Consider the following 7500-nt stretch of genomic DNA (forward strand, 5'->3'; position numbering starts at 1 on the left):
CCTAAACCTATCACTAACCCTAATCGTAACCTTAACCCTAACCCTAACCCAACCCTATCCCTAACCCTAACCCTAACCCTAACCCTAACCCTCACCCTAACCCTAATCCTAGCCCTAAACTTAACCCTAACCCTAACCCTTAACCTAACCCTAACCCTAAATCTTACCCTACACCTAACCCTCACCCTATGGTCAAACCTAACCCTAACCCTAACCCTAAAGCTAACACTAACCCTAACCCTAACCCTAACCCTAACCCTAAGCCTAACCCTAAACCTACACCTAACCCTCACCCTATGGTTAACCCTAACCCTAACCCTAACTCTGACCCTATACTTAATCCCAACATTGCGGTGAACATTAACCCGAACCCTAACCCTAACCCTAAGTCTAAATAAAACCGGAACTATAACCCTGACCCTAAACCTAACCCCATCCCTGACGCTAACCCGAACTCTAACCCGAACAATAACCCTAACGCTAAACCTAACCCTAACCCTAACCCTAAACCTAACCCTACATCTAACCCTAAAGCTAACCCTTACACTAAACATATCCCTAACACTGACCCTAACCCTAACCCAAATCCAAACCATATCCCAACCTTCTGTGAATCGTAAACTGAAACCTCACCCTAACCCTAACCCTACCTCTAACACTAACCCTGAATCTAACGCTAAGCCTAACCCTAATCCTAACCCTAACCCTAGACCTAACCGTTACCCTATCCCTATCGCTAACCCTAACCCTAAATCTAACCATAACACTAGTCCCAACGCAACAAAATCCTAACCCTATAATGAAAACTAACGGTAACCCTAACTCTAACCCTAACCCTATCCCTATCGCTAACACTAACCCTAACCCTAACCCTAACCCTAAACCTAACCCTACCCGAAACCCTAATCATAACCCTAACTCTAACCGTAACCCTAACCCTAACCCTAACCCTAACCTAACCCTAACCCCAAACGTAACCCTACCCCTAAACCTAACGCTAACCCTAACCCTAACCCCGACTCTAATAATAAATCTAATCCCAACCTAACCCTAAACCTACCACTAACTCTAATCGTAACCTTAACGCTAACCCTAACCCTAAACCTAACCCTAACCCTAACCCTAATCCTCACCCTAACCCTAACGCTACCCCTAGCCTAACCCTAACCTAACCCTAACCCTACCTCTAACCCTAACCCTAACCCAAACCCTAACCCTAACCCTAACCCTAACCCTAACCCTAACCCTAACCCTAACCCTAACCTAACCCTAACCCAAACCCTAACCCTGACCATAACCCTAGCACTAACCCTAAGACTAACCCTAACCTTAACCCTAACCCTTACCCTAACCCTAACCCTAACCCTAACCCTAACCCTAAACCTAATCGTAACCTTATCCCTAACCCTAACCCTAACCCTAAGCCCTAACCCTAAACCTAATCCTCACCCTAACCCTAACACTTACCCTAACGCTAGCCCTAACCCTAACCCTAACCCTAACCCTAAACCTAATCCTGACCTTAACCATAATCCTAAACCTAACCCTAACCCTAACCCTAAACCTAATCCTGACCTTTACCATAACCCTAACCCTAACCTTAACCCTAACCCTAACCATAACCCTAACCCTACACCTAATCCTAACCCTATCCCTAGGCCTAACACTAACCCAAACGCTAAACCTAAACCTAACCCTAACCCTAAACCTAACCCTACATCTAACCCTAAAGCTAACCCTTACACTAAACCTATCCCTAACACTGACCCTAACCCTAACCCAAATCCAAACCATATCCCAACCTTCTGTGAATCGTAAACTGAAACCTCACCCTGACCCTAACCCTACCTCTAACACTAACCCTGAATCTAACGCTAACCCTAACCCTAATCCTAACCCTAACCCTAGCCCTAACCCTAACCCTATCGCTAACCCTAACCCTAAATCGAACCATAACACTAGTCCCAACGCAACAAACTCCTAACCCTATAATGAAAACTAATGGTAACCCTAACCCTAACCCTAACCCTAAAGCTAACACTAACACTAACCCTAACCCTAACCCTAGCACTAACCCTAACCCTAACCCTAACCCTAACCCTAACCCTAACCCTAACCCTAACCCTAACCCTAACCCTAACCCTAATACTAACCGTAACGCTAACCCTAACCCTAACCCTAACCCTAACCCTAACCCTAACCCTACCCGAAACCCTAATCATAACCCTAACTCTAACCCTAACCCTAACCCTAAACCTAACCCTAACCCTAAATATAACACTAAACCTAAACCTAACCCTAACCCTAACCCCTACTCTAATAATTTATCTAATCCGAACCTAACCCTAAACCTATCACTAACCCTAATCGTAACCTTAACCCTAACCCTAACCCAACCCTATCCCTAACCCTAACCCTAACCCTAACCCTAACCCTCACCCTAACCCTAATCCTGGCCCTAAACTTAACCCTAACCCTAACCCTTAACCTAACCCTAACCCTAAATCTTACCCTACACCTAACCCTCACCCTATGGTCAACCCTAACCCTAACCCTAACCCTAAAGCTAACCCTAACCCTAACCCTAACCCTAAAGCTAACCCTAAGCCTAACCCTAAACCTACACTTAACCCTCACCCTATGGTTAACCCTAACCCTAACCCTAACTCTGACCCTATACTTAATCCCAACATTGCGGTGAACATTAACCCGAACCCTAACCCTAACCCTAATTCTAAATAAAACCGGAACTATAACCCTGACCCTAACCCTAACCCCATCCCTGACGCTAACCCGAACTCTAACCCGAACAGTAACCCTAACGCTAGCCCTAACCCTACCCCTAACCCTAACCCTAAACCTATATCTAATCCTGACCTTAACCATAACCCTAACCCTAACCTTAACCCTAACCCTAACCATAACCCTAACCCTACACCTAATCCTAACCCTATCCCTAGGCCTAACACTAACCCAAACGCTAAACCTAACCCTAACCCTAACCCTAAACCTAAACCTACATCTAACCCTAAAGCTAACCCTTACACTAAACCTATCCCTAACACTGACCCTAACCCTAACCCAAATCCAAACCATATCCCAACCTTCTGTGAATCGTAAACTGAAACCTCACCCTAACCCTAACCCTACCTCTAACACTAACCCTGAATCTAACGCTAACCCTAACCCTAACCCTAGACCTAACCGTTACCCTATCCCTATCGCTAACCCTAACCCTAAATCTAACCATAACACTAGTCCCAACGCAACAAAATCCTAACCCTATAATGAAAACTAACGGTAACCCTAACCCTAACCCTAACCCTAAAGCTAACACTAACCGTAACCCTAACCCTAACCCTAACCCTAACCCTAACCCTACCCGAAACCCTAATCATAACCCTAACTCTAACCCTAACCCTAACCCTAACCCTAACCCTAACCCTAACCCTAACCCTAACCCTAACCCCAAACGTAACCCTACCCCTAAACCTAACCCAAACCCTAACCCCGACTCTAATAATAAATCTAATCCGAACCTAACCCTAAACCTATCACTAACCCTAATCGTAACCTTAACCCTAACCCTAACCCTAACCCTAACCCTAACCCTCACCCTAACCCTAATCCTAGCCCTAAACTTAAGCCTAACCCTAACCCTTAACCTAACCCTAACCCTAAATCTTACCCTACACCTAACCCTCACCCTATGGTCAACCCTAACCCTAACCCTAACCCTAAATATAACCCTAAACCTAAACCTAACCCTCACCCTAACAATAAACCTAAACCTAACCCTAACCCTAACCCTAACCCTAACCCTAACCCTAACCCTAACCCCAAACGTAACCCTACCCCTAAACCTAACCCTAACCCTAACCCCGACTCTAATAATAAATCTAATCCGAACCTAACCCTAAACCTATCACTAACCCTAATCGTAACCTTAACCCTAACCCTAAACCTAACCCTATCCCTAACCCTAACCCTAACCCTAACCCTAACCCTCACCCTAACCCTAATCCTAGCCCTAAACTTAACCCTAACCCTAACCCTTAACCTAACCCTAACACTAAATCTTACCCTACACCTAACCCTCACCCTATGGTCAACCCTAACCCTAACCCTAACCCTAACCCTAAAGCTAACACTAACCCTAACCCTAACCCTAACCCTAAGCCTAACCCTAAACCTACACCTAACCCTCACCCTATGGTTAACCCTAACCCTAACCCTAACTCTGACACTAAACTTAATCCCAACATTGCTGTGAACATTAACCCGAACCCTAACCATACCCAAACTCTAAATAAAACCGGAACTATAACCCTGACCCTAACCCTAACCCCAACCCTGACGCTAACCCGAACTCTAACCCGAAAAGTAACCCTAACGCTAGCCCTAACCCGAACCCTAAACCTAACCCTAACCCTAACCCTAATCCTGACCTTAACCATAACCCTAACCCTAAACTTAAACCTAACCCTAACCATAACCCTAACCCTACACCTAATCCTAACCCTATCCCTAGGCCTAACACTAACCCAAACGCTAAACCTAACCCTAACCCTACCCCTAAACCTAACCCTACATCTAACCCTAAAGCTAACCCTTACACTAAACCTATCCCTAACACTGACCCTAACCCTAACCCAAATCTGAACCATATCCCAACCTTCTGTTAATCGTAAACTGAAACCTCACCCTAAACCTAACCCTACATCTAACACTAACCCTGAATCTAACGCTAAGCCTAACCCTAACCCTAACCCTAACCCTAACCCTAACCCTAACCCTAACCCTAACCTTAACCCTAAGCCTAACCTAGCCCTAACCCTAACCCTAACCCTAACCCTAAACCTAACCCTAAACCTAACCCTAACCCTAACCCTAAACCTCATCCTGACCTTAACCATAACCCTAACCCTAACCCTAACCCTAACCCTAACCCTAACCCTAACCCGAACCCTAACCCTAAACCTCATCCTGACCTTAACCATAACCCTAACCCTAACCCTAACCCTAACCCTAACCCTAACCCTAACCCTAACCCTAACCCTAACCCTAACCCTAACCCTAACCCCGACTCTAATAATAAATCTAATCCCAACCTAACCCTAAACCTATCACTAACTCTAATCGTAACCTTAACGCTAACCCTAACCCTAAACCTAACCCTAACGCTAACCCTAATCCTCACCCTAACCCTAACGCTACCCCTAACCTAACCCTAACCTAACCCTAACCCTAGCCCTAACCCTAAACCTAACCCTAACCCTAACCCTAACCCTAACCCTAACCCTAACCCTAACCCTAACCCTAACCCTAACCCTAACCTAACCCTAACCCAAACCCTAACCCTAACCCTAACCCTAGCACTAACCCTAAGACTAACCCTAACCTTAACCCTAACCCTAACCCTAACCCTAATCCTAACCCTAACACTAACCCTAACCCTAACCCTAATCGTAACCTTATCCCTAACCCTAACCCTAACCCTAACCCTAACCCTAAGCCCTAACCCTAAACCTAATCCTCACCCTAACCCTAACCCTAACCTAACCCTAACCTAACCCTACCCGAAACTCTAATCATAACACTAACTCTAACCCTAACCCTAACCCTAACCCTAACCCTAACCCTAACCCTAATCCTAGCCCTAAACTTAACCCTAACCCTAACCCTAACCCTAACCCTAACCCTAACCCTAACCCTAACCCTAACCCTACACCTAACCCTCAGCCTATGGTCAACCCTAACCCTAACTCTGACCCTAAACTTAATCCCAACATTGCTGTGAACATTAACCCGAACCCTAACCCTAACCCTAACTCTAAATAAAACCGGAACTATAACCGTGACCCTAACCCTAACCCCAACCCTGACGCTAACCCGAACTCTAACCCGAACAATAACCCTAACGCTAGCCCTAACCCTAACCCTAAACCTAATCCTGACCTTAACCATAATCCTAAACCTAACCCTAACCCTAACCCTAAACCTAATCCTGACCTTTACCATAACCCTAACCCTAACCTTAACCCTAACCCTAACCATAACCCTAACCCTACACCTAATCCTAACCCTATCCCTAGGCCTAACACTAACCCAAACGCTAAACCTAACCCTAACCCTAACCCTAACCCTACCCGAAACCCTAATCATAACCCTAACTCTAACCCTAACCCTAACCCTAACCCTAACCCTAACCCTAAACCTAAATATAACACTAAACCTAAACCTAACCCTAACCCTAACCCCGACTCTAATAATTTATCTAATCCGAACCTAACCCTAAACCTATCACTAACCCTAATCGTAACCTTAACCCTAACCCTAACCCAACCCTATCCCTAACCCTAACCCTAACCCTAACCCTAACCCTCACCCTAACCCTAATCCTGGCCCTAAACTTAACCCTAACCCTAACCCTTAACCTAACCCTAACCCTAAATCTTACCCTACACCTAACCCTCACCCTATGGTCAACCCTAACCCTAACCCTAACCCTAAAGCTAACACTAACCCTAACCCTAACCCTAACCCTAAGCCTAACCCTAAACCTACACCTAACCCTCACCCTATGGTTAACCCTAACCCTAACCCTAACTCTGACCCTATACTTAATCCCAACATTGCGGTGAACATTAACCCGAACCCTAACCCTAACCCTAAGTCTAAATAAAACCGGAACTATAACCCTGACCCTAAACTTAACCCCATCCCTGACGCTAACCCGAACTCTAACCCGAACAATAACCCTAACGCTAGCCCTAACCCTAACCCTAACCCTAACCCTAAACCTATACCTAATCCTGACCTTAACCATAACCCTAACCCTAACCTTAACCCTAACCCTAACCATAACCCTAACCCTACACCTAATCCTAACCCTATCCCTAGGCCTAACACTAACCCAAACGCTAAACCTAACCCTAACCCTAACCCTAAACCTAACCCTACATCTAACCCTAAAGCTAACCCTTACACTAAACCTATCCCTAACACTGACCCTAACCCTAACCCAAATCCAAACCATATCCCAACCTTCTGTGAATCGTAAACTGAAACCTCACCCTAACCCTAACCCTACCTCTAACACTAACCCTGAATCTAACGCTAAGCCTAACCCTAATCCTAACCCTAACCCTAGACCTAACCGTTACCCTATCCCTATCGCTAACCCTAACCCTAAATCTAACCATAACACTAGTCCCAACGCAACAAAATCCTAACCCTATAATGAAAACTAACGGTAACCCTAACTCTAACCCTAACCCTAACCCTAACCCTTACACTAAACCTATCCCTAACACTGACCCTAACCCTAACCCAAATCTGAACCATATCCCAACCTTCTGTGAATCGTAAACTGAAACCTCACCCTAAACCTAACCCTACCTCTAACACTAACCCTGAATCTAACGCTAACCCTAACCCTAACCCTAACCCTAACCCTAACCCTAACCCTAACCTTAACCCTAAGCCTAACCTAGCCCT

The sequence above is a fragment of the Sturnus vulgaris genome, chromosome 2, assembly GCF_052056855.1.
Source record: "Sturnus vulgaris isolate bStuVul1 chromosome 2, bStuVul1.hap1, whole genome shotgun sequence".
Lineage (NCBI taxonomy): Eukaryota > Metazoa > Chordata > Aves > Passeriformes > Sturnidae > Sturnus > Sturnus vulgaris.